General features: G+C 45.5%; 1 protein-coding gene and 1 pseudogene across 1 annotated transcript in view; both read right to left on the reverse strand.

Annotated features, from left to right (window-relative positions):
- The window catches only part of PEBP4 (phosphatidylethanolamine binding protein 4), a 195,668-nt gene that overhangs the window by 157,018 nt on the left and 11,286 nt on the right, over window positions 1-27,364 (reverse strand). The window lies entirely within an intron of this gene.
- On the reverse strand, window positions 8,560-9,830 carry LOC150000209 (lymphokine-activated killer T-cell-originated protein kinase pseudogene; annotated as a pseudogene).

Genomic DNA, 27,364 nt, shown 5'->3' on the forward strand with positions numbered 1-27,364 from the left:
CTTACTGGGAGGAGATGCTCCTCCTTTCTCCTTCCTGCTGTGAGGCCCTGGGGAGCTCAGAGCTTCAGGAGGTGATAAGTAGGAGAGAAAATTAAAGGCAAGAGAAGTCTAAGGAAGTCATCAAAGCACAGCCAGGTGAACAGAACCCTTAAAAGAGGAGGTAAGAGGTAATGTTGTAAATTACAGCTTAAAAGCCTCGTTTTGGGCAAATTGCTTTTTAACAAGCAGACAAGCTCTATCAATAGCATCTACCGTATGTTTTTATAAAGTGCAGAAATATGTTTTTAAACGGCCAGTAAATAAAGTTCCTATCGATTTGAACTCAGGTGTAATCTGTTTTTCTGTCTGCCACCAACACTGGTAATAAAGCAGAATCATGTAATACGGTATTTCACCTAATGTGACTATACATCACTGCAGGGACGCCCTGCTCTGCAGCGATCTATCATTTTCTATTGGTATTGCTTAGCTGCAGAATTTATAAACTTGCTCCAAATTGATGCAGTGTTCAATTTTCTTTTCCAATTTATTTTTGGTTGAGCCAAGCAATATTGAGGTCTCTGTGAAAGCCATGAGCACTACCAGATGTTACCAGACGACCTCATGCTCCTAAGGAGGAGTGAGGAGAGTCAAGCTGGCGTTCTCCGCCCTCAGCAGGCAGGGAGACAGGGGCCCTGAGAGTGGGTGAAAATGGAGAAGTAGCTCCCAGCCTGGGTACCCAGCAACAATTGTGCCCCAAGAACATCCAGGGCTGAAGAGTGAAGGATGTGCGAACATCCAGCAGAGGAGTTGCAGCGACCAGCCCTCTGGAACCTGAGGATGCTGCTAAGATGTAGATGCTGATTTGGTAGGTCGCGTGAGGCCTGAGACGGTGCATATCCAAGAAGCTCCCAGGGGAACCTATGCTATCAGTTCACCGGCCACACTTTGGGTAGCAATTCTTCAGACCATGAGCATCCTTGAGACATTGAGTCACACATCTCAGAGCTAGAAAAAAATCCCCATGAACTAATCTGGTCCATTCCCTGATCTTCACATGGGAAAGATATCATTAGCTCTATGTTTCTGCTCCCTGCTTTCCTCCTCAGGGCCTCAGCACTCTGTGAGGGCCCCTTTGTGGTGCTTCTCACCAACTCACAGTGCATCATCCACTAAACAGTGAGTGCCTAGAGGCCACCCATGTTTGGAGACTGCCTGATGGGTGACAGGAAGCAGTGCAGTGTGGTGGCAAGAGCCAAGTTTGGAACTAGATAAACATGGGTTTGAATTCTGATTCTACTGTTGACAAGCATGCTTCCTTGTAGGCAAGTTCCTTTAGCATCTTGAGTCCCAGCTTCCTCACAGGTGACTGGAGAGTGAAGTTCTGTTCTCAAAATATACCTGTATTATTAAATGGGATGACACAGAGAGAGAGCTTGACACAGCCAGCTGTTCAGAAAGGGCCATCTCCTTTTTGCATTGATTCAGTATGCACTTGCCAAATAAACAAATGAATACTTAGGAGGCAGCTGAGACAAACAAAGTATAAGTGGCTCATACTAGATCACCCAGTAGAATGGAGCCAAGGAGGAAGCCTGGCTCCGCCCACTCTCCACGACACCCCACCTGCTCCCTTCCACATCCCCACCTCCCGTCAGTGGAACCCAAGTGACAAGTGCATGACATGCTCACTTTGGCTTCTTGGACTGCCACAAATACCTTATCATTCAGAGGATAAAGCTGTTTCAGGAACAAAGGGTCTGGGTGTTGGGATGACAGTACATTTAGGCATGGTGTTGCTTCTAGCACACGATGGGATGTCCCCAAGGCAGAGCTCAGGGTTATGAACGCACATGTTAGAGGTACTTAAGAGAACAGTCTCAGGGAGATAACTAAGGCTCCAGTCACATTCAGTTAGGGAGATCTGCCTCTCACATCAGGGGGGTGGTGAGGCTGGAATTATAACTGGGTCTTTAACTCTGACCCACCATCTTTCCAGTACATATTGCAACCTCTTTCATCCTTTGAGAAACCAGGAAAAGAGAAAGTAGAGGTTCTGAGAGTCATACTACATTAAGCCAATGTATGAGAAATGAAAATTTAGCAATCAGGCTAGTTAGTGCTAAAATATTTGAAATAATTTCCCAGTAACACCTTTTCTGAATTATTAAGTGACATGTATAGGTTATGTTTTCCAAAATTGTGATAAAATAAATCTAACATGAAATGTACCACCTTAACCATTTTAAGTGTTGTATGATTCACTAGTGTTAGTACATTCACATTGTTGTCCAACCAATTTCCACTTCTTTCATTTTTGCAAAACTGAAACTCCACACTCATTAAACAACTTCCTATTCTCCTGCCACCTAGCTTCTGGAAACCACCATTCTATTTCTGTCTCTATGAATTTGACTGCTCTAGATACCACATATAAGTGGAATCATACACTATTTGTCTCTTTGTGGCTGGCTTATTTCATTTAGCATAATGTCCTCCAGATTCATCCATGCAGTAGCATGTGTCAGAATCTTTTTCCTTTTTAAGGTAGGATAATATTCCATTCTATGTATAAGCATATACCACATTTTGCTTAACCATTCAGTTGTCAATGGGTACTTAGGTCATTTCTACCTTTTGGCTATTGTGACTAATTAGTACACATAGGTGTACTAATATCCCTTCATATCCTGCTTTCAATTCTTTCGGATATATACATAAGTGGAATTGCTGGATCATACGGTAGTTCTATTTTTAATTTTTTGAGGAACCTCCATACTGTTTCCCTTAGCAGCTGCACCAGTTTACATTTACAATGCTCAAGGGTTCCATTTTCTCCACATCCTTGCCAACACTTGTTCCCCAGCCCCCTTCTCCTCTAGTAGACATCCTAATGGGTATGTGGTAGCATCTCACTGTGGTTCTTGTTTGCACTTACCTAATAATTAGTGATATCGAGCATCTTTTCATGGGCTTATTGAAAATCTGTTTGTCTTTGGGAAAGTGTCTTTTCAAGTCTTTTTTTCATTTTTTAAATTGGATATTTTTTGTGGTTGAGTTGTAAACTTTCTTTCTATATTCTGAATATTAATCCCTTATCAGATATATGATTTGTAAATGTTTCCCATTCTGTAGATTGCCTTTTTATTCTCTTAACTGAATCTTTGGATGTCATTTAAAAATTTTGATATTGTCCAATTGATCTATTTTTTCTTTTGTTGCCTGTGGTTTGGTGTCATACCCAAGAAATCATTGCCAAATCCAATGTCATGAAGCATTTCCCCCATGTTTTCTTCTAAGAGTATTGTAGTCGTAACTCTTAGGTTTAGGTCTTTGATCCATTTGGAGTTAATTTTTATATATTCGTATGGTATAAGGTAAGGAACCTAGGTTATGTTTTAATGCAGTTTTTCATATTATCTTTACTATCACTACAAGTATAGCAATGAAATGTCAATTTCAAAATCCAAAACTTAGGAGGTAATATTTTACCAAAGAGCAGCAGGAACATTAATAAGAATAGAATAGGTATATACAAACAAGTCTACATTTCCTGGATTAAATTTCTAAAGTTTTCTATGTTTTTTTCTTCATTTAACACAGTTTCTTGTTTGTTTGTTTGTTTTTATCAGGATGCACATATGTATTATCTTGGACAAGCCACTTGCTTCTCGGAGCCTCAGTTCCATATGAATACACTGGAGATATTAGTGTCTCAGCCTTGTAGGACTGTGAGGATGATCTGAGATTCGGAAGGAGAGTATGTGCTCATGGAACGCTCATTTCCTTTGTCTCTTTAGCCTCTGAGCTCTGCTCCACATCTTCCCCTTGTGTATTCAGCCCTTTCTTCTTCATGTCAGTGCCAAGTAAACATCAAGTGGCTTAAGGGCTCATCTCTCCCAAGAGTGCTTCCTTGACTCAGGCTAATCGTTCTAGTCTTTCCTTCCTTTGCATGTTCTGACACATAAAGGTGACCCTGTTGCTTTCTCTGATTTGCAGTAAGTAGGACTGGAACAGGAAGCCTGTGTTCTGTTTCTAAAATTGGTTTGAACGAACAGTGGATGATCAAATTAGAGACTGTTGGAAGGTAGCGTGATCAATGGGTTAAGTGAAGGCAGAGGAAACCGGAAGATTCCAGGTTAAATGATGGCTCAAGTATGTACTTAATCTGGAATTAGAATAAATTCAGATTTCCTGAGCTTTAATTTTCATGGCTTGAAAATGGGCATGGCCCTGATTGGTGTGGCTCAGTTATTGGGTGTCGTCCCACAAAGCAAAGTGTTGCTGATTTGAGTCCCAGTCAGGGCTCACGCCTGGGTTATGGGTTCGAGTCCCAGCTGCAGTGTGAGACAGGCAACTGATAGATGTTCCACATCTGTGTTTCTATCCTTTTATCCCCTCCTTCCCTTCTCTCTAAAAATAAATAAAATCTTTAAAAAAGAAAGAAAATGGGCATGTTAATTCACTATTGTGACATTAATAAAACAATAGTTTCAAAAACTACTGAGACAATATGGTTTGCAAAGGCAAAAAAAGAAAAAAAAGGAAGGAAGAAAAGGAGAATTTTAAATGGTGATCACCTCAGAAGTTCTTAACTTTTAAAAATCATAGAATCCTAAAGACAACTTTTTAAATATGGACTCCAGGAAGCATTTTGCAGAAGTAACTTTGCAAATAATTTAGGGAATTTGTGGTTTTCCTAGAGCCTGTCCAGGTCTCCAGACTGTTGCTGAAGCCCAGAATGAGCATCGTACTCTGTACAAGTGAGCGTGCCATCAACAAAACACCTGTGGAGGGTCGGCTTGCTGTGGGGCTTACTTTTCTTCCTCTGTAATCCCTTTTTAATCAAGCCTGGTACTCATACCAGGCTATTGCCTACCAGTGCCCCTGCCCAGACAAGAAACTGGGAAATTGTTACTAACACAGTCACCCTAATCCGTTTTACTGATGCATATGGCTGCACACAGTGGCCACTGTTTGTGCTATCACCAGCTGAGGATGTGGGGACCCCCTGGGGAAGGCCCAGGGCTCACAGCCCTCTTCCAGCTCTGGAATATCTCCTCACTTTTATTGAGACCCACTCTCTCCAGCCCAGAGACTTCCTCATCACCACCATTAGGATGTTTCAGATTTATAAATTCCATATGAGGGGACTATTAACAGGACACAAGGTAAATAGGCTTCCAGCTTTGTCCTGAGAAATCACAGTTCTGTGCATTTTAATCCAACCTCCGACATTCACTCCTACATTCCCAAGTCAGCCTCTTTTTTTACCAAGAGTTGATTGTCCCCTGGCATCCTCTTCAACTTCCTGCAAGTGCACCATCCTGAACTGTAGAGGCTGGGAGTTAAAAACTACATTTCCCAGACTCCCTTGTATTTAGGATTCTGGGTGCAAATTCGATCTTACCAATGAGATGCACTCATTCCATAAGGTGAGGCAGAGCCTGTCTTGTACTTCCTGGGCTGATGCAGTTGTGGAGATAGATGGTTAGACTTTTCTGCTGCAAAATTCCAGTGCTGGGTGGCAACAGAGACAGCCAGACTCGCTATTTTGTCTAGTCACTGACTTCATGGGAGCTGGAGGCTCCTCAGAGGTATTGGCGACTTCCTGATCCCTGGATATAGGGGCGGTAGTGTGCTTTGATGTAAACAGCTCCAAGGGCAGCTTCATCTTCCCCAGCTTCTGCACTGGGGCAGAAAAAGCAGCTCGTCGGGTACATCCAGTGGATGGTTTTATTCCTGGAGAGTCATTCCTGAAGGCTGAAGCTAGAGCCTACTCCTCAGCCCGTCTCACAATTTTCCTGTACAAAACACCCAAATTTCCTGTACAAAGTACTTTTTCTGCTTAAAATGGCTAGAGTGTAGTGTGATTTCAGTGTTCTGCAACTAAACATTGTCTGACATAGTGTTTTGGAACTGGAAGAGGCTGCAGGTAGGAGACTTTCATATTTAGGGTTGGTTATCTGACCGGTCCCATTTGAAGACACATAAAAGTCTTCTGCTTCCAGCCAAGATAGAGTAACAGAGACTAGATTTACCCTACCACCTGAGGCAACTAAAAACATGAACAAATTATGTGAAATGATGATTTTCAGACTTTGAGCATTAGAAAGTACAAGACATTGATCAGCGAGAGAAGGGAAACAAATGAGGAGAAACTTACAATTACCCCAGCTTATTGCCTGAACAGGCTGTGGGGAGACAGAGCCCAGGTGGAGCCTGATGGTCACTCTGAGTGAAGGTCCAGCTGCAGGTCCAAGGAGGTCAAAGTGCCCAGGATTCACAGGGCAGAGAGGGAACTGTGCAGAAAAAGGCCTCTGGAAATTGAAGAGGGCCCTCCTTGAGCCTTCAACTGAGTACTGATCAGCCCATATCTGTGAGGAAACTATCTGAGTCCAGAGAGTTCCAGAGAGTTCCCTCTGTTCCTTTCAAAAGAACTTCTGAAAGGAACATAAGGAAACATCTTTAGGGCTCACAGAGGGATAAGAAAGGTTTGTATTATATTCCCATCAGCCACAGTAAACAAACAAACAAACACACTTCATAATCAATGGGGCAACATGTGGCATACAGTCAGCCCTTGTATGTATGGGTTCTGCATCCAAGGATTCCACCAACAGCAGACTGAAATTATTTGAGAAAACAAGCTGTGTTGTTGCTGACATGTACTGTATAGTTAGGCCTACAGTAGTTACATCTGTACTGAACACACACAGACTATTTTTCTTGCCATTATTCCCTAAACAATACAGAAAGACAACTATTTGTATAGCACTTACATTGCAACAGGTACTATAAATAATCTAGAGATGCTCTCAAGTATATGAGAGGATGTGCATAGGTTATACGCAAACCCTAAGCCATTTTATATAAAGGACTTGAGCATGCTCAGGTTTTGGTGTCCCTGGAGGGCTCCTGGAACCAGTCCCAGCAGATACCAAGGAATGAGTGTACTCAGCAGTGGAGCAAAATTAACCCTAGGAAATGGCTGCTCTGGTCCCACCTAACAAAGTGTTAAAGCAAATCTCAAAAGGATCAAAATGTTTTTAATGAACCTAACTACATTCTAGAACAAAGCTCAAGAACATTTAGAAGAATATAAAGGCACCTCACACCCCCAAAAGTAGAAATTCACAATGTCTGGTACCTTTGAAAAAAAGGCATGCAAAGAAGCAAAAAAAAAAAAAAAGAAAAAGGAAAAGAAAAAGAAAAAATAGAAATCACTATAATCCATATGTTCACACAGGTAGAGATGCTTAAATATTTCAAGAGATATGGAGTATATATTTTTAAAATGCAAATTGAATTTGAAGAGCCAAATGGAAAAATTAAATCTCTGAGATGAAAAACACATACACTGGATGGAATTAGCAAAAGATTAGCCACACGGAATAGCATATTATTGAACATGAAGACATAGCAATAGAAACTATCCAAAATGAAACACAGAGAGGAAAAAACACACGGGAAAAAACCAGTATGGCACATTAGTGAGCTGTGGGACATCTTCAAGTAGCTAAATATAGATGTAATTGGAGTCCATGAAGAGAGGAGGGAGCAGAAAAAAATATTAGAAAAAATAATGGTTGAAAATGTCTTAAATCCACAGATCGAAGAGGCCCAACAAAAGAAGTTCCAAGCAAAAGAAACATGAAAAATGACACTAAAGCACATCATATCAAACTGCTTAAAATCGGTGATAAAGGTGGGGGAACAGGTTACCATTCTAAAATGCGACAGTGGGAGCCAACATGCAGGAGCAAAATGTTCTTTTTTTTTTTTTTTTTTTTTTTTACTCAAGCAACTTTAATGACAACACTCCTATCAGTGAAGTACAAAATAGATAATACACCTCTGGTAACTAAAGTGTCCTTTCTTCTACATCATTCTATTAGAGTTTCATTATTTTTACACCAGAACCATAAAATGCTTAATATTTAGATTAGTAAATTAAAAAAGAGGTATTAGTACAGAAAATACATTTAACAAGTGAAAGCAAAGACCAAAGATCTGGGGAGAACCAAAAGGGAAGACAAGCCTTAACCAAGAATGTTAGGAAATACCCAAGGAACTACTCTTCTGAGCCATATTCTCTCAGCTTCCAGTGACAATATTTAATAAGCATATCAGGCCAGAAAGAACAGCAAAGTTTAATGTTTTAAAAGATAAGCAAATGTAGATATTTTGTACTGCAAAGTGCTAAGTTAAATAGATCCATTAAAATAGAATATTTAAGATCATTAATAAAAGTATTGGTCACTCTACCCAAATTAATGTTAGACAAATATCGCTATTGTTTGAAGTCTCTATGAACAAGTTTCAATACTTATCTTAAACTCAAAATAGATTCTTAAAACTATAGAAAACCCACTATATTATCAAATGCTGATCACAAAAAATACCTTTATAATAGAAATAACTTTTCAAATGTTAACAAGGTGCTATGGTTCTAAAATAGGCCACTTGCATAGTCTAATAATTACGGATTATCACAGTAATTACACAAATGTATTGTAGTAAACAGAACAGTTATATACATGAGCCATACTTGAAGCTCATATAGCTATGACTATTAGATCACTGGACATCTATTTCCAAAGCTTCAACAATGTGCACAGTAGCAGGACGATCTTTAGGATCTTCGTTAGCGTGTACAGAGAATAGCTCAATTACTTTCTGGTATGTTTCATCCAGTTCTTCCATATTAACAGGTGGCCTAGTCCCAAAGCTGCATAGTACGCTTCATCATCGAAGTCTCTTTCATCAAAAGTTTTATCATCATCGTTATCTGAAAGAGTAATGTGTAGAATAGATAAAGTCATCATTTCCCACAGAGTAAGGCCAAAGACAAATATGTCTGCCTTGTCAGTAATAATGCCATTCTTCTCCAAAGCTTCCTTGGGTTTTCAAGGCTCAGTGCCAATAAAACAGGCCTCAGGGTCAGTTACTGTCATATTTTCATCCAGTGAGTCCTACATCACAGATTTTAATTGTTTCAAAATCACCTTTAATTATAACATTTGAAGACTTTATGTCTCCATGAAGCAATTTCTTATCTTGGTACAGGTACTTTAAACCTCTTGCCATGTTCAAAGCAACTTTTAAAATTATGGCTACTAGAAAAGGACCTTGACTGTTTTCACCTTGTTCTTCTATTGTCATTCATAGACTTTTCACCCCCATAGTCCATAGCCAGACACGGACTACCATCACTGATTTCAGTGAAAGCACGATAACCTATAGTGTTTGGATGATGAAGGCTTTTCAAAATCTTAGCTTCATCAGTTAGTCTCTTTTGATACACACTTTGATAATGATCACTACATCTAGAATTAATCTTTTTCACAGCCCAAGGAGAAGGAGACAAGCCTCTTGGAGATCTTTTCATAAGGTAGACATTTACCTCTGTGCTGTAGCCAGGCTTCTGCATAAATGGGGAGGCAGGAATATTTATACATGAAGTTGAACATACAGACTTTCTTTTTTCAGATAATTTGCTAGGTGTTGTGAAATTATTGGTTTCTTCCATTGTAATAATCACGGTAGGTCCCGAGCCACGTGGCATGGCAGTCACACTCCAGGTAGAAAACGATCCGGTTGGCGAGAGGTCCAAGCCAAGGATGTCTTAAAAACTGGTCGCGAGTGGCCCCCAACAAGATCCCGCGGCCACCTCAGCATCCCACCAGCAAACCAAAACACTCCGCAACTGACACAAAATGTTCTTAGTTACACAGTGTGGTTGCCTAGAGTGAAGTGCCTATTAAAGGTACGAGTGTGATGGGTACAGTTGTATGATAGTTGATTATGTTGATATGTTGAACACAAAAACAGTAGAATAGGATGGTTTCTTCTGCCTGAAGTGGAAAAATTAACAACAACAACAAAAAGTTACAAACTTGGTGTTTTAATTCTTGATTCAAGGCATAATCAGAAAATTGGGGACCATGACTATCCTGAAAGAACCTCTGGGGAAAAAACCCAGAGTGGTACATCAGTGAGCTGTGGGAGATTTTCAAGTAGCCTATAGCTTCAGGTGCAACCCAGCTGAAATCAGAAATAGAATCTGGTTCTGCAGGTTGCTGAATTATGACCTAAGTTAGTTCACAGATTCATCAGGCCTCTTATGGGAATGAGCACTGACTGGGAGAGATGAGGACCTTGTGAACTGGACTAATGATTCTGATGGCTGAACCTCTGACCCCAGTGAGCCTCCCTTTCCAAAAGAAGCGGCTCCTTTTCCCTGTCGGAAGGCTGGGCAAAGCTAATCTTGCCTTGCGAGAGAATATTTGCTCTTGATGAGCACGTTGACCACCCCTCATTGTTCTCAGTCTATTCTAGAGGCAGATTTCAGCATGCCCCAAGACACAAACACAAAGATTTGATTCTGAAACAGTACACTTCCACACCAAAATCACTGCCATTAAAAAATATATTTATTTTCAGGAATCTGCAAAATATACATGGGAATATAGAGTAGAGTGTTACATCAGAGAGGAAATAAAATAATCTCACATTGGGCCAGACTGATAAATATGGATTCTAGATCCAGAGTGCAAGCTAGATCATCTGGGTGTGGTCTGTTCGCTCAGTGAGTTATCTGTTGCCATCTGTGTCCTATACTGAATGAAATTCAGGTGGCACAAATTCCTTGATGTAATATAGAGGAAAGAATATAAATACCTAGAGAGTTGTAGAAATGTTGGGGTAGATTAAGCCTTTGGCCCCTCCTGTACTCCCTAACCCTTCATGAGTATTCAGAAATACTTTAAGGATGGGAAGGCTAGCATTAGTTTTTTCCTTGTTTGTTTTCAGAGTTTCTCTTTATCTTTGGTTTTCAGCAGTTTCACCATGATAAATATGTCTAGCTGTTTTCTTTTTTCTGAATCCTGATTACAGTTCTCTGAGCTTCTTGGACCTATGGTTTGCTGCCTTTCATTACTTTACAAAAATACACAAATTCTTGGCCATATTTCTTCTTCCCTGGTCTCTCTCTTTTCTCTTTCTGGGACTCCACCTGTATGTCTGTTAGATTGTTTTATATTGTCCCACAATTCTTGGCTGTTCTATTTTGTCCCATATACCCTTTCTCTCTCTCTTTATGTGTATTTAGATAATTTCTATTGATCTGTCTTCAAGTTCACTGATTCTTTCATCTGCTATGTCCAATTTGCTCACATAAGCTCATGCTAAGTTCCATTTCAGTAACCTGTCTAACTTTCCCTGATGGGGGTTCTGCATTTTTGGGGAGGTTGCCTCTGAGGGGCAACCTAGCCCCAAGCCCAGCCTAATGGCATGGGCCCTGCTTCTAGGGGCAGATTTCTTCATGCCAGCTTGCTGGCCTAAACTCCCACTTACTGCCTGCCTTGTGCTCCCTCTGCCTCAGGGAGGTCTGATGTGTGGGGTAGCACTGCTGGTGATGCAGTTGTGGAGGTGAGACATGTTTCCAAAACACCACATTCTGATGCAGAGTGAGATAAATGCCCTTAGAATAGAGTGATATGGATGCCCAGAGGAGGAAGATACACTGATCTGTGAGAAGAGACAGAGAGTTATTTTAGAAAACCATTTTCATAGCCCAAGTGTGGTACAATGAAGGTTGGAACTAGAGCAATGGATGGGTCAGGGCTAACATCCATTAATAACCAGGAATGTGCCCTTGCTTTTGGAGATTTGTTCCTGCTTGGCACCCCAATGGTCTATTACCTGATGACTGCAATGTTCAGTGGGGATATTATCAGGGTTCCATCTGCCTTGCTGACAGTACCCTCAGTTTTCTTCTACCCCTCCCCCCACGGGTTTTTGGCTCAGGTGCACTCCTATACCCATTTTCCTGACATTATCCAGAAAGATTTTCCTGGTTCTGGATACCTACAGAATCACATCAACTATTTCTTTTCTTAAAAAAAAAAAAAAAAAAAAAAAAAAAAGATTTTATTTATTTATTTTTAGAGAGAGGGAAAAAGAAGGAGAAAGAAAGGGAGGGAAACATCGATGTGCGAGAGAAACGTCAATCGGTTGCATCTTTCATGCCCCCAATCGGGGACCTGGCCTGCAACCCAGGCATGTGCTCTGACTGGGAATCAAACTGGCAACCTTCCCGTTTGTGGGACGACACCCAACCCACTGAACCACACCAGTCAGGGCCACATTATCTATTTCATTTCTCATTCTCCTCACCTGTCCTTGGCCTCTCTGTCTAAGCTGAGGCTCAGCAATTAAGATTCTCCCAGCCTAATTTGCTCATCGGTAGAACCAGCATTACACAGAGGTTAGGAGGTGACAACTTATGACAGGGAAGAATTTCAGAAGTGTCAGACACCTCAACCATCTCAGCATCTGATACATGATGCCTGAAAACTCACAAGTAAGTGTCCTTTTTCTTTAGCACAGTAGTTCTAAACTTACACTGAGGTATAGTATGTGACAGTTTTCTCTCTCTCTCTCTCTCTCTCTACATATATATATATATATCAAATATTCAAATATACTATATATAAATATATACATGATAATAAATATACTAAAGCTTAATGTAGACATTGATGTGAAAAGGAAAGATTTACAAAAAATATGGAAAAAAACTTAAAATTAGGTAAAGTTTATAATTTTCCTGCTAATTGAAAAATATAGCCCCTTTTCCTCCTTCTCCTTCCCTTCCCTCCTCCTCCTTCTTTTAGTATGCAAAGTCCCTTGGGGCAGATAACATTTTAAGTTGCTATCAGTCACCACACTGATGTGATACAAGTATCACCAAGCATTTTGTTTTTCTTATTCAAACCTTACAACAACCTTATGAGATGGGTATTATGAATCAATTTTATAGTTGAAGAAACTGTGGTTTTGAAAGGTTAAATTTCCATTCCATTTTCATCTACAGATTGGATGTCTTCTTTGAACATCAAACTCTTATATATAAAAACTCACTCAACATCTCTCCCTGAATGTCTGATAATATCTCAAATTCAGCCTGTCCAGATCAGATTACCTGAGTTCTTGTACCCATCCCCTAAACTTACTCTCCCTTAATCTTTTCCATTTATTATGGACTGAATGTTTGCATTTACTCCAAATTCATATATTGAAGTCTTAGGCCCCCATGTGATGGTAACTGGAGGTGGGGCCTTGGGTAGGTAATTTGGTTTAAGTGAGGCCATGGGGGTGGGCCCTCAGGATGGGATTAGTGCCCTTATAAAAAGAGACATTAGAGAGTGTGCACACATGAGCGCTCTCTCTCTTCCATGTGAAGACACAGAGCAAAGGCAGCTGCCTGCAAGAGACAACAAGAAGAGGGGTCTCACCAGGAAGTGCTTTGGCTAGCACCTTGATCTTGGACTTTCAAGCCTCTAGAATTGTGAGAATAAATTTCTGTTGTTTTAAGCCACCCAAACTGGTATTTTGTTATGGCAGAAAAGGACTGCATCTCAGAAAATGTAACTCTATCCTCTCTGTCATCAAACAGCTCAATCTAATATGAAGGAATCTCAACCAAAGTGCTCTACTTTCTGGTTTTAGGGTAAGATTTGAAAGACAACCATAGATGGCCTTACCCAAGGGGATTGGGTGTATCCCTCATGCTCTGCCTCCAAGGAGGAAGCTGTGTGGCTGCTGGGCTGTCTGTATCTTCCTCAGTCTTTCTCACAGGTCTGGGGCATATGAGACACTACTTGTAAGGGAAAAGTTGTAGTTGAATGGAATACACCATCCAGGACAGAGGGCAGGACAGACTGGAGAGCCTTGTAGGGTAATGAAGGGGTGAATTTTGAGGGTCTGAGCCCCGAATAGGCTCCCATACACCCCAGAAAGGAGGAGCTCAGGAAGGCAGAGAGCAACGGGCCTCACCATGGCAACTAGACTAGGCAGGGAAACTGAGCCCAACCAACTCTCCCTTGCCTGGTCCCTGCTGTGGGTGTCTCCAAGGAAGTGTGCCTTGGTGGACTGAAGTCCACTGTCTCAAACAGTCGACAGTGTGGTGGTTAATACACGGCCTTTAGAGCGATCACCTGGGTTTAAAGGCTGGCTCTGCCGTTCACTCACTGGCACAAGCTGATATCTGGTTCCTCATCTGGAAAGTGGGGATAACAACAGCAACTACTTGGTAGCATTGCTGGGAAGGTTAAAGGGTGAAAATGAATGCATAAAGAACTTAGGACTGCGTCCCACAACTCGAGTTAGCTCTTATCACACCTTGCTCTCTGGGCCTGGAAATGCTGCCCTGAGCAAGCTGGCCACAGACCAAGGGAGCATCTGCCACCATCACCTTTCCCCTGCACTTCCCAACCCCAGGCCCTCTGGGCAAGTGCCAGCTGTTTTCTGGGAGCCTCAGCCTGGGGCTGGCGGAGAGAGCAGGGAGCCTGTTTCTCTGTCTGAGGGGTCTAAAGTACTTGAGTGAAGTAGCTGAATCCTCAAAATCATTAATTTTGCAAAGTCTGAGCAGGACAAAGAACTCTCTTGTGCAGGCAGCAAACATAGTTAGCTTTCTATCCAGAAGGCTCCTGTGGTGTCCTGCTGGTCAGGGTCCAACGCTGAGCTCTGTGGTGTCTGCTGAGCAGCACAGGGGTGGGGCGGGGTGGCGGCACCTTCCATCTGGAAGAAGCAGCTCTGATCCTGGTTGCTTTTCCCTGGCCAGGTGGGAACGGCTGGCGGAGGGTGTCAGGCATCACATCCACCCAGTGGGATGAGCAAGGGATGAATATTGCAGAGAAATGGCAGAATTTACATGTGCACTCTTTTCATTTGCCATGGGTTTCATGTCTTTTGAAGCACCTAAGGGCCCTGGGACAGGAGGGGTGGCACATGAGGAAATTGGGGGTGTACACACGTTCACCTCTCACCTGTGGCTATTGGGTGAGTGACAACAGGAGGAACCAGGCACAGAGAAGGCCCAAGAAGATGGTCAGGAGACCTGGCTTCTAGTTTGGGCTGTCACCACCTGCCTGGGGGATCTTGTACAAAATCCTGAACTTCTCTTTGCTTCAGCTTTCCCATCTGCAAATTGAGAATCATGAAATCTACTGAGCCAACCCCGTGGGACCTCTAGGAGACAAGGATAAGGACTGTGAAGTATATAAGCAGCTCTCTGAATGTAAGGCACAGTACACTGCACTCTGGAGGCCACTCCTCCCACAACCCCAACTGCCCAGAACCCAGCTGAGCATGAGACAGGCTCGGAGAAGAGACAGCAGCTGATGTTTGTGAGTCCCTGTTGTGGAAGAAGACGTCTGCGCCGTCAGGTCAGCGGTTCCTTCAGGTACATTTCTCCCTTAGTCCCCTCAGCCTCTCAGCCTCGCTCCCCTCATCTCTGTTCCTGAGGGGAGTGAGGCTGAGAGGCTGGGAAACTAGCTACGCTGGTTGGACACAGAACTAGGATCTGAACTCAGATCTGTCTTTCCAGACCTCCGCACCTCATGCCCAACACTCCACTGCTGCTGTCCTGATCCCCACCATGAAAAGGACACACACAGGCATCTTCTCTATGTCACAGGGCTCACAGGCTAAAACTGAGGCACTCACCTGACATCCTCATTTCCAGCCTGTTTACCCTTAATATAGAAACAACTCTGACCTACGCATCGGCTTCCCCGTCCTGCCACAGATTAGGAGGGACATAAGGATGCTAATCATCTTTGACAGTAGCAAGAAGTGACAGATGATGGGAGGAAAACAAATTTTTAAAATAATCTTAGCAGCGTTGGGGGGTTTTGTGTAGAAGCAAATAACTATGTATTTCTTTGATCCCTACAGATAGCTCTTGTGAGTAATCTAAAAAAAGACTGCAATTCCTCATGAAAACAAGATAAGCCTATATTTCCAAGGCAGAACAAAATCTCTCCATGTCGGGTGAGGCAGCTCTCACTCCTGTTGCCCAAGGTCCTCTCTCCCGTGTCTGAGCCCCCATCCTGGGCACCTTCCCACCTTCATGCAGAGAGCAGAGTGCAGACAAGAACCTGGGCTTTTGTTCTCAGTTCCGCTGTGAATATGTCCCAACATACTCACTGAAGACTCAGACACAGCGGAAGGGAAACCAATTAAGAGGATAACAGGAAACGAGGGGATCTGCTGCCATTTGCTTATCGTTTACATAATCGGTAAATATTGACCAGGCACCTGCCCGTCCTAGGTACCATTCTAGGCCCAGGGCTGTCCTTTGTGATGCTGACTGACCCTCTCTGTCCTCTTGGAGCTACTTAGGCCTTTGTAGGGAATGTGCTGTGGTAATCTGCCTTCACATAGGTGAAGTCACCTGCAATACCCCCACCACACACACACACACACACTCTACACTGCCCAATACCACTGTGGCTAATGAGGAATGCGTACTTGGTCTTTGTCCCAGGTTCCTGGCAACCCAGCTCCTAAGACCCTGGAATCTCCAAAGTTATGAGTGTCTTTTGTATGCTAATGAGATGACTGGGGACTGGGACCCCTGGATAGTTCCGGGACAGGACTGGTCCCAGGCTCTGTTAAAGAGGTGGTGCCTCAGCCCCACTCCCAGGCCTCCAGGGAGAGGAGAGGGGCTGGAGATTGCTTTAATCCCTGGAGGCCAATGATTTAATCACTCATGCCTTCGTAATGAAACCTCCATAAAAACCCTGAACAACAGGGTTCAGAGAGCTTCCAGGCTGGGGAACACAATGAGGTGCTGAGGGAGGAGGGTGGCATGCTCCAGGGAAGATGTGGATGCCCATGCAGCCCCACAGATCTTGTCCTACGCTGAGGTGTTGTATTCTTCATAATAAATGTAATCCTAAGTAAACTACTCCTGAATTCTGAGACCTGTCCTAATAAATAACTGGCCCTGAAAGGGGGTGATGTAGTGGGGGACCTTGATTTGTTGGCCGCTTTGGAGAGAAGTGTGGGTGCTCTGGGCATCTGAAGTGGGTGGGCCCTTAGCCCGTGGGGTCTGACCCTAATCCTGTACAGTTAGTGTGAGGGTTGAATTCTAGGACCCCGTGCTGGTGGGTGAAAAGTTGGAGGACTGGTGTCGGTGTGGAAACAAACCCGCACATTTGATGGTAGAGCACTGTGAGAGAAAACACTCCCGAGTGACTGAGGCAGCCTCAGGGGTTCCAGCTCCTTGTCCTAAAAGACTGACAACCAGGGGCGTCCTCCCTTCAGGGTGGGGCTGGACCTGCCCTCGGGTTGTCACAACACTCAGCTGCTGCGACACAGAGAAGAAAGGCTCTGCACAGCCAGGGCACTGCTCTGTGACAGAGGGTGACAATGGTAACATGGGGCCATTAACAGAGGTTGACCTATGCCTGTTAGACTGAAAAGGCAGGATCATACACAATCGATGTTAGAAAAATTGCCACACAAAATAGAATTAACACAAGAAATTTTAGCAGATAAATAAGCTGGGGTCAGTTACCCAAAAGCTGAGGTTAGAAAGAACAGCTCACCCTCAAGCCAGCTACTACTGCATTGCCATCCCTTCCTTAATAGACCACGGCAAGTTCCCCGGGTCCCTGGTGACCTTAGGCATGAGGCAGTGTGTTCTCAAGTGCACTTGTCACCCTGCTGAGGATGTGACAAAGTCCATGCTGCTTCATTTAGGGCCTGATGCCTTCCTGCCTCTCCCCTGGTGAGGCCCTGGGCACTGGACTCCAGCTGCAGCTCTACCCCAGCCCCAGCCTAGTGCACTGAGCTCAGGTCTCTGTCCAGCTCCTGCCTCTTTCGAAGCAGACAAAGATCCATGCTGATATCCTAGGGTAAGGAATGCTCATTCTCTCTGGGAAGCATAGGGTCCCAATATTTCACAAAGGTTCAGAGAGCCCTGAGGTTTCTGCTCCATAAATAGACAAGAGAGTTTGCAAAAAGCAGCCCCAGGCTGGAAGGAAGCTGTATGCGACACAGAGTTTTCCAGTGGAACAAAAGTGCCCAACTCAGGACCCCCGGGTCCCACTGGGTGGCCCCAGGTTTGCATGTGCTGTGAGTGGAGTTGAGGTGGGCACTGGACTCGGAACCTTTCTTGTTGTATTGCACAGACCTTGTAAGTAGAGACTTCACAGCCTGATGTTCCTGAAGGAGACATGGGGGGTCTCAGGTGAGACAGACTCAGAGTGGCAGTGATGTTTCAGGCACGAATGCCTGGGACAGAGATTTCTTCTCTCTCTAACTGTGCCTGGCACTGTGATAGATAGCATGAGTGGGAAGACCCACACCAGGAGCTCTGAACTCTCAACACCAGGATCCATTCACCTGCTCTCTGAGAGGCAGCCAAGATTTTGTGATCCAACTCGTAAACTTGAGGACCACACATTCCCAGCTTTATCACTCACCAGCTGTGTGACTTTAGGCAAGCCTTTTAACTGACCTGTGCCTCAATATACTCATCTGTAAAATGGGGACAATAATGACTGTGAAGAGACAATGGGTTAATATCTCTGAAGTGCTTAGAAAGGTTGCCTGGCACATGTCAGTGTGTGCTAAATAAAACAAAATAATCCAGCAAAGGCAAGGGATTTAAAATATGAGACATTTCCAATAAATGTCACGGAGGCTCAAATGCGTGGATTCTGGCTCATGGTGCCTCCTCACCCCAAAGGCAGCGATTCCTGAACGGGGCTGTAGAGAGGGAGTGCGTGAAGAGTTAACCCCAAAGTGAGCAGAAAAACAAGTTCCATCTGGTCGCTGGGACAAAGCGACAGTCTGCAAAGCCCCCAGCCCGGGCTCCTGCTCAAAGGACACATTGCTTTTTAAAATTCCAACTTGTGGCTGCCTCAGTCTATAAATCAACCAGTTCTCCACACTCAGAGCTCCAAGCAGGATTCACAAATGGCAGCAAGACATTCGCATTCCGAGTACAGGCATTTGAAAGGGGTTTTGCACTCACTCGGGTGCCCAGCCCCCAGCTTCCCAAGGGGCAGATGGCTGGCTCTTCACCAGGGTAGGAATTGCTCTCTGGGTGGCAAAGAGAAGGAAGGTAGACAGAGCAAATGCTCAAGAGTCACGCTGGGATTGCTAGGATTGAGAGTTCACTTGAACGACTGTCTTTGGGATTCAGTTGCCTCCCCAGATCTTTGTCATTGACACAAAAAGAAACATAGAGTCCCCTACCTTAACTCCCCCTACCACTGCTTTAGACTCTAGGCTGGGAATGAGGCAAGGCTGATTAATATTAGAGAACCATCAAACACTCCCCCAGGGTGCTGGGGGAACACCAGTCAGAGAAGCTGGGGCTCTCCAGCTGACCTGTGGCATGGGGCAACCAGCGCCTCAGCATCACCTGTGGGGCACCAGGTCCCTATGTACCTAGAGGGGAGCAAGAGCCAGAATGAAACCTTTGCTTGAGGCAGGGCCCCTCAGGTTTTTATCACCCCCACAGACACATACCCAAGGCCATGCTCAATGAGGCTGAATCCAGTCCTAGCACTAGCCTGCAGAGCAGAGAGGTAATTCACAAAAAGTTGGGCAATTCAAAGTTACAGTTTCCACAGCAACCAGCACTCAGCCCGTTTGGGTAGCTGAAGCCTTTTCCTCTTAGCATTCACTTTTTTCTCCCCAAATAGAATTTCTTCCTGATTATTAAAGTAATATGCATTCATTGGAGAACATATGGAAATTACAGACAAGTGACAAGGAGAAAATAAAAACCACCGTCAAATCCCACCACTTGAGGAGGTGATCCAATGTTAACATTTTGATGTATTCCTTATCCATCTAGGATTTTTTTTGTTTGTTTTTGCATGCATAAAAAGATACAATTTTTAAAAATTGGGACTATAGTGAAATTACTATTTTATCACTTGGTTTCCTTACATATTGTAAGACTTTCCAGTAGCCTTATATTCCTTGAGAACATGACTTTTAATGGCTACATGGTATTTTTTCGTATGGATAGAACATATTCTATTTAACCAACCTATTTTGAATGTTTTGATGGTTATTCGGTTTTTCTTTCACTATTTTAAATAACACTAAAATGACTATTCTTTTACATACATTTACAGGTATGTCTCTGATAATCAGATTAGAATAAATTCCTAGAACTAAAATTACTGTTGAAAATCCATGAACATACTAAGGATTCTAATATGCATTATGAAATTGTCCTCCAGAAAAGTTGAAAAATTTTGTGCTTTTACCGGTAATGTATACTCTCTTAAAACAAACAAGAAAAAAATGCAAAAATAAAAGTGCAAATTTGGTTGGTTGTAAATAAAGCCAATTCTGTTTTTTGAATTACAAATGGAATTCAGCTTTACCCCATGTTTTTAATGGACTTTCTTCTTTCTATAATCACCTTTTGCATCCTTTGCCCTCTTCCTCTATGAGGCTTTCATCTTTTCCTTATTGATTTGTAAACACTTTTTACATGTAGAGATAACAGTCCTTGGCCATATTTATGGCACGCACATATGTTCTTTCAGTTTGTTGTTGGATTTTTGTTTCTTTATGGCATTTTTAAAGTGCAGAAGTTTCAAATGTTATTGTAAATCATATCCATCCTTCTTTTCTTTTATGGCTTTGTCCTCTGACTTTGATGCCTAGACAGACCTTCTCCACCCTGAGATCATCTAAATATTTGCCTGCATGTTGCTTTTCTAGTCATTTGATGGTTTTGTGATTGTTGGTCTTACACTGACTGGTCTAAACTAACCACTGGCATTTCATGTAGGGTGGGTCCTACATTTGCTTGTCTAAGGGTCCTGAGGCTGGCATGCACAGGGCCAGGTCAGAGGGGGTCGCTAGGGAGATGCAGGAATTGTCCTGTCTGCTGTCCTTACCTTTCCGGAGATCTCAGCCTTGCAGACACCTTTCCATGGGGCCCTGGGGTTTTGCTAGTGAATGGAAATGAATAGAGAGGAGGGAATAGCTGTTCCATGACTACATGATGAAGAAGGTAAATCTCACATGTCTCTGTTTCCCACCTAAGATGGAGGAGGTGGAAGATGGTGAGGGCTAGATATATGGCGAGCTGGTGCACAGCTTTCATCTTAGCATGTTAGATAGACATCAAGAGATTAGATTCCGAACCTGAAATTAGCCATCTTTCAATTTGCAAGATGAAGAGCTGGAGGCAGTTTTGTTGGCATTGTAGATCACCAAATACCAGTTTTTCACGCAGAGACACTGGGGTGAAGAGGAAATCTGGGACTTTGGTTCCCCAGAGATGTGCATCTTCTCTCCAGTCCAACCTCCCCAAAGGGCCCAAGAGTTGGTAGGACGATGTGACCCTGAGCAGAGAGTGGGTACCTCTGGTCACCCTCTGGGAAGTCACTGTCACAGACTGACCCCTCTGTCCAGGTCCAGGAGATTACTGCCTTCCATCATCTTTATTTCAATCCAGCCCCCAAAACTTTTGCCAAGTCTGCTTGCCCCGTGTCCAAAGTCAGTTCTGCATATACTGACCAGGCAAGGGATTTGTTCATTCATCCCTCAGGTTTACTGAGTGTCTGCTACCCGCATAGCTCTATGTCTGGCCTTGTGGATCTAGTTCTCTTTAAGCAGGGATAAACTATTGCCCTTCCTGCTCCACCTCTTCATTATCTATTTTTAAATCCCTCCCCCCCCCCAAAAAAAAAACCACTCCACAACACTCTATTTTGAATCTCATGTCCTATATCATTGCTTTACCTTGGCTGTCATGTTATAGGCTGCACTGATCACCTGGGCTTTGGAGAAGAGTGCCACTACCATCATCACCACCACCAGCATCATCACCACCACCACCACATTTACTGAATGCTTCCATTGTCAGCACTGGCACGCTTTACATATATAATCTCTCATAATCTTCATCTAATAATCTTTATTTTATGAATACTTAATAAGTACCTACTATGTGGTAGAGACTGTTCTAGCCCTTGGGTGACTAAGCCAGAGATTCCTGCCCTCATGGACCTCATATCGTAGCTGTGGGTGGAATAGATGAAACAAACAAACAAACATAGTAAATGAAGAACTTATATGTAGGTTAGAAGGTGATACATTCAATGGAAGTAAGTCAAGAGGATGATGGGACTCAGGAGTGCCAGGGCTGGGCACCGGAGGGCCTCTCTGAGGAGGTGGTCTTTCAGCAGAGATTTGGAGGAGGTGTAGCAGTGCGCTGGTGGACGTGAGGAGAAAGAGTGATCGGGCAGAGGCAGCCGCTTGAGCAAGGGCCTTGGAAGGCATCTGGGTGGTCAGGAAACAGAAAGGTTGCCAGCAGGCCCGGAGCCAGGTGAGCAAGGGGAGAAAAGGATAAGAGTTGAAGTCAGAGAGGGGATGGTGAGCTGGGTTATGCAGGGTCATGTAAACTACTGTGAGCACTTTGAAAGAGCGGCCTGATCTGATCTGCAGGTTTAAGGGGTAACTCTGGCTGCTGGATTGAGAATATGCTGGGCATTTGGGGCAGGCATGGTGGCTGAGCTGGGAGACCAGCTAAAAGGTCATTGCAAACATGCCAGGTAGAGGGTGGGTGGCCCTGGCCAGGGTGTTAACAGTGGTGGAGAGGAGAAGCGCTAGGCTTCTGGACGTAGTTTGAGAATAGAGCCAAGAGGGTCTCCTCGTGGGCCAGATGCATGCTGGGAGGGAAAGAGCAGCTGATGACTCCAGGTCCACACGGCCGGAAGACTAGAGCTGCTCCTTGCTGAGATGGGGAAGGTTTCAGGGAGGGTGGAGACTGGACATCTGGGATTGAACATGTTGCCTTTGAGGGGTCCCCCAGATACCCCAGTGGCCCTGTGAGTAGGACATCACGTAGATGACATTTAAAGTCATGACATTGGATGGAACCACCAAGGGAGAAAGTATAAATAAAGGTGAGAAGAAGACCAGGCACTGAGGCCTGGAATATCTACTTGTACATGAAGAGGTTGGGGGAGGAGGGGCAGTCAGCAAAGGAGACTGGGAGGTGAAGAAGCAGGAGAATCCAGAGAGTGTGGTCCCAGAAGTCAGGTGAAGAGATGCCATCTAGGAGGTGGAAGTGACCCAGTGGGTCACATGCTACAGAAGGGTCAAAAAAGGTGAGAGTTGAGAACTAGCCACTGGCTCTGATCTGGAAATAGATATCATACCCATTTAAAGATGAGGAAGAGGAATTTAGGGAGAAGTAACTTGCAGTAGGACACAGATATGTGAGCAAGAAAACTCAGATACAGGACAAGGCCGAGCAAAGCCAGGCACCGCGGCTTCTCCTACCACCCCGCAGGCTCTGAGTGCTCTGTAAGCCAAGGGAGCCAGCTGACACGCAGCGGCTGTCACTCCTGCAGACCGGCCACACACAGCAAGTCTGCAGGTCAGGGGAACCGGGATAAACAGAGAACCACCAGCACAATTCAAAGCTCTTTTTAACGACAGGTGGGATGGGAGGGGCATTTTCGGTGCAAGCAGGCCTGCTGCCTATTCCTCCTTTCCCTCCAAGGGGCTGCTTCATTCACCTAATTAGGGGCCTGGAGCCTGAGGGCGTTTCAAGTTAGTGGTCCCTGGTTTAAGGAACTCCAGTCCAGGGATATTTATATTTTAATAGAAGAGCATTTTCACAGTTGACTGGCAGAGGGAGTGATGGGGCGGGGTGGGGGGAGGGGGTTGGGGGGGTCCCAGAAGCATGCACACTGGACCCAAATTAGGGACCTCCATTTCTCTACGCCAGCAGGTCTCTGCCCGTCTGCCCTGAGCAATGCCTTCCTGCACTGAGGCGCCTCACCTTGCCACGTCTAGGCGCCAGGGGCAGGATGACAGTCGCCCGTCTCCCCCTGGTGTCAACTCGTCCAATTGCAGCCTCAGGAGACAGCAGAAGCCAATCTAGGCCTTCCCAGGAACAGGGCCTGGAGAGCGCTGTCTACGGGCAGCCTGGCCCTCCTCCCTCCCGTCCAGGACCCTCTGGGCCTTATCTTCCTCCGCCAGGGTCTGGTCTCTACCTTTGGGCGCTGGTCTCTGAATTCCAGGTACCGCACAGAGAACTCGGGGGGCGTAGAACGTCCAACGACTAATCCCAACTCTACCTCCGGTGAGTGATGTGGAACCAGGGGTTCTCTGTGTTGTGCACACCCCCATACACCCTGCACCCCCTGCACCCACGCTGCCCCACCCCCCCATCTTTCCCTTTGCTGAATCACTTGCTGTTGGCAGGCCCAGTTCCGTATAAAGGGAAGTGGCGGAGGAGGGGAACTCCACATCCCAGCCCTCCTGGCTGAGGTGGCCTTCGTGAAGCAGACCCTGCAGGTTGCCCTCCACCCTGCGGCCGCGGTGCTGCGGAATGGTTGGAGGCGTGAACTCTGGAGCCCACATGGACCTGGGTTTAAATAGCGACTCTGTCACTCATGAGCTCTGGAATCTTTCTGTGCCTCCGTTTCCTGATCTGGAAAACGAAGGTGCTCACACCTACTGAGCCAGGTGGCATAAGGCTTGAAAGCAGCCATGTTTGCCCGCCAAGTGCTCAGCACAGAGCCCGGCCACGTGGAGCATAGCCCGTCAACGTTGCGTGGAAGAAACGTGTGAGGAAGGTGAGGATGGAGGGGGCGCAGGGAAGAGCACGGTACAGCAGCCAGCGGATCTGGGTTCTAGTTTCATCACCCCAGTTAACGGATCTGCGTTGGTGCAAACTAATGTCCACAAGGTTGTAAAAAGACTCAAATGAGGTGCGAGGCAACAGGCGGGCAGCGTGGGCGCTGAGGCCAAGCATCTGCCTTCTGCTCACCGCAGGCCTCGGTTCCTGGCCATATGTCCCTACGGGGCTCACCTCTCAGGACCAATGGGAGAAAAGGACCATATTCACAGGGAAATTTGTTTGAAAATAGTAAAGCTGACGGTCCTCTCACCAAGAGACAGCTCCTCTACCTAACACCACACTTCCTTGCCCATCTCCCAATCTTGCAAAGGTCTCTGCCCTCCGGGAGCTGACATTCCAGCTGGAGAGACAGTTGAGAAAATGAATGGTGAGAACACCAGAGCAGACACCAGGAGCCTGAGTAGGCGGATCCTGTCTGCTCCGAGGTCTTGGGAGAAATGTCCAGTTAAGGGAAGTGCAATTCCCAGAAGGGAAGCTAAGCCACAGAACACTAGTCACTCACTGGCCTGGGCAAAGAGGGACAGTGTTACCAAACGCTTGTCCAGTCCGGTGAGGAAGGTGCTGGAACTGGAGTCAGGAGGCCCAGGTGGTGGTCTAGGCTCTCTGTGAATCCGAAAAGGCTACATACTGTAGGATTACAGCACTATGACCTTCTGGAAAAGGCAAACAACTATGGGGACAGTAAACAGATCAGTAGTTGCCAGGTTTAGCAGGAAGGAACAGATGAGCAGGCAGAGCACAGAGCATTTTTAGTGCAGTAGAAACTGCTCTGTATGACACTGTCATGGTGGGCACGTGTCGTTATACAAATGTCCAAACCCATAGGATGTCCAACACCGAGAGTAGACCTTAATATCAGCTGTGGACTCCGGCTGATGGCGACATGTCAACATCAGTCCATCAGCTGTAACAAATGCACCACTCTGGTGGGAGATGATAGTGGGAAGGTTTGCTGGGGGCAAGACGTCTATGGAAAGTTCTGTACATTCTGCTTAATTTTGCTGTGAACCTAAAACTGCTCTACAAACAGTCAATTAAAAATTAGATAAATATGTACTTTCCTGTGAGCTGCCCTTTCCTCATCTGTAAAACAAACACCCAATACCTGCCCTGCCCACTCCACATGGCCACTGTGAGGGCCAGAGGGGCTCCAAAATAGAACTATATGATATCTAAAGTTGGGGTGCCCTGGTGAGAGAGAGGTCCCCTCGAAGTCCAGATGCCATGACAACTGCCCCTCACCACTATTCCCCATAGCAGCCCCCCACCCTGTTCTCAGGCCCTTGCCCACCAGGAGGCGACCAGACTGCAGTGGGCACCTAGCATTGCTCCCCCAAGCCAGGCCTCCTCCCCTTCCCCCTCCTCCTCTCCTCTAAATGTCTGCAAGCTTGAACGAATAATAAGGGACATTATTACTCATTTAAAAATCCTCAAAACCTTTGTCTGAACTCCTTAGGCCACCACCTCCTCTCTCCAGGGGAAGCTGGCAACAAGTCCCAGCAGCCTTTGAAATTCGTGTGCTTGTCCATCTAAGTGGCTCCAACAAAGGCTGGGCAGCTATTTTAAAACCAGAGACGCTTCTGCTCACACTGCCAGCAGACCGCTGTGAACAGATCCCAAACCCGCGGCGAGCCCCTCACAGACACTTGCTGAGTGACCTTTTTAAAAGCAGGGATGCAAACCCACTGAACTCTGCCTGCAGGTCCCATCTGCCCCTCAATGGAGCAGCCCACACAGTTTTTCCAAAGAAACATTGTTTGATCTGAAAAACATCTGGAAGCCGCTTCCCCAGTGCTCGCCTGGAAGCTTAGGGCTGACATCAGATGCTCAATTGCGGAGCAAACATCCTGTGCGCTTGTGCTTCCCCAGCATGTCTGGGGACTGGGGCCTGGCAGGCAGCTCCATTACAAAGTTCCTGGAGGGCTGGGCCCAAGGTCTGACCAGAGGTCTGTAATCCCCAGAGGGAGCCGGGAGAGTAGCGACAGGAAAGGCTGCAGGGATAAAGGGAGCTGGGAACCCAGAGCAAGGCCAAGCGACTTCTAACGAGGCTGTCCGGAGCAGTACAGTCACGGACGTGCTTCTGAGTCCATTCTGTTCGCAATGACCACACTGCAGGAAGCCCATTGTGGGCAGGGTCGGGGCTTGGTTTGGTGGTGTCCCTGGCCAGAGAGGAGGGCTCCACCAGGATCTGCTCCATGAGCAGATGCATGGATGACCCTGAGTGCAGGCCACACATTGGAGCTGTTTTCCAGCAATCAGAGTTGGGAGAGCAGGGGACTGGAAGGCAGGCAACCTGACGTCCTGGGCAGGTTCCTCCACTTCCCAGCGTTGGCATGTGTGAACTTTGGCAGTGCCCTGCTGCGGTTGCAGGGGTCATCCTTGCTCTGCCCAGCTCCCAGCACTGCTGGAAGGACTCTGTGAAGTCCTAAATGGGAAGTTTCTCTGCAACCTAAAACTCACACGGCCATGGTTAGAAATGGCGATAAGCCTTGCTCCTCCTTCACCTGGTCTTGCTGTGGACATAGGCACCCCCAAAACAGACAGGGTGGGCTGGGCTGGGACACACTGAGTGAGTTCAGCAGACTTTGGCCAGGGACGAGAGGATGAAACGTCACGTGAGCATTCTCATCTAGGCGCAGTGAACTGCCTTCCTAGGCGTGCCTTTAGCGGCACCCCTCCTCTCGGTCACAGCCTCACTGGCCTTGCCTTTGGGCCACAGACCCATGCGGGCCTGCCAGGGCCTCCCATAGCCCAGATCCTTCTTCTGCACCTTCCACCCTTTAGACCACAAGCCAGTGTCTCCTCATAATGGCAACTAATGCCACTTAATAAGTTCCTGTGCTAAGCACTGGGTCACGGTCCAATCTCACTAATTCTTCCCTAAACCATCAC

This window comes from Furipterus horrens, unplaced genomic scaffold (assembly GCF_987537825.1).
Source record: "Furipterus horrens unplaced genomic scaffold, mFurHor1.1.pri manual_scaffold_10, whole genome shotgun sequence".
Taxonomy (NCBI): domain Eukaryota; kingdom Metazoa; phylum Chordata; class Mammalia; order Chiroptera; family Furipteridae; genus Furipterus; species Furipterus horrens.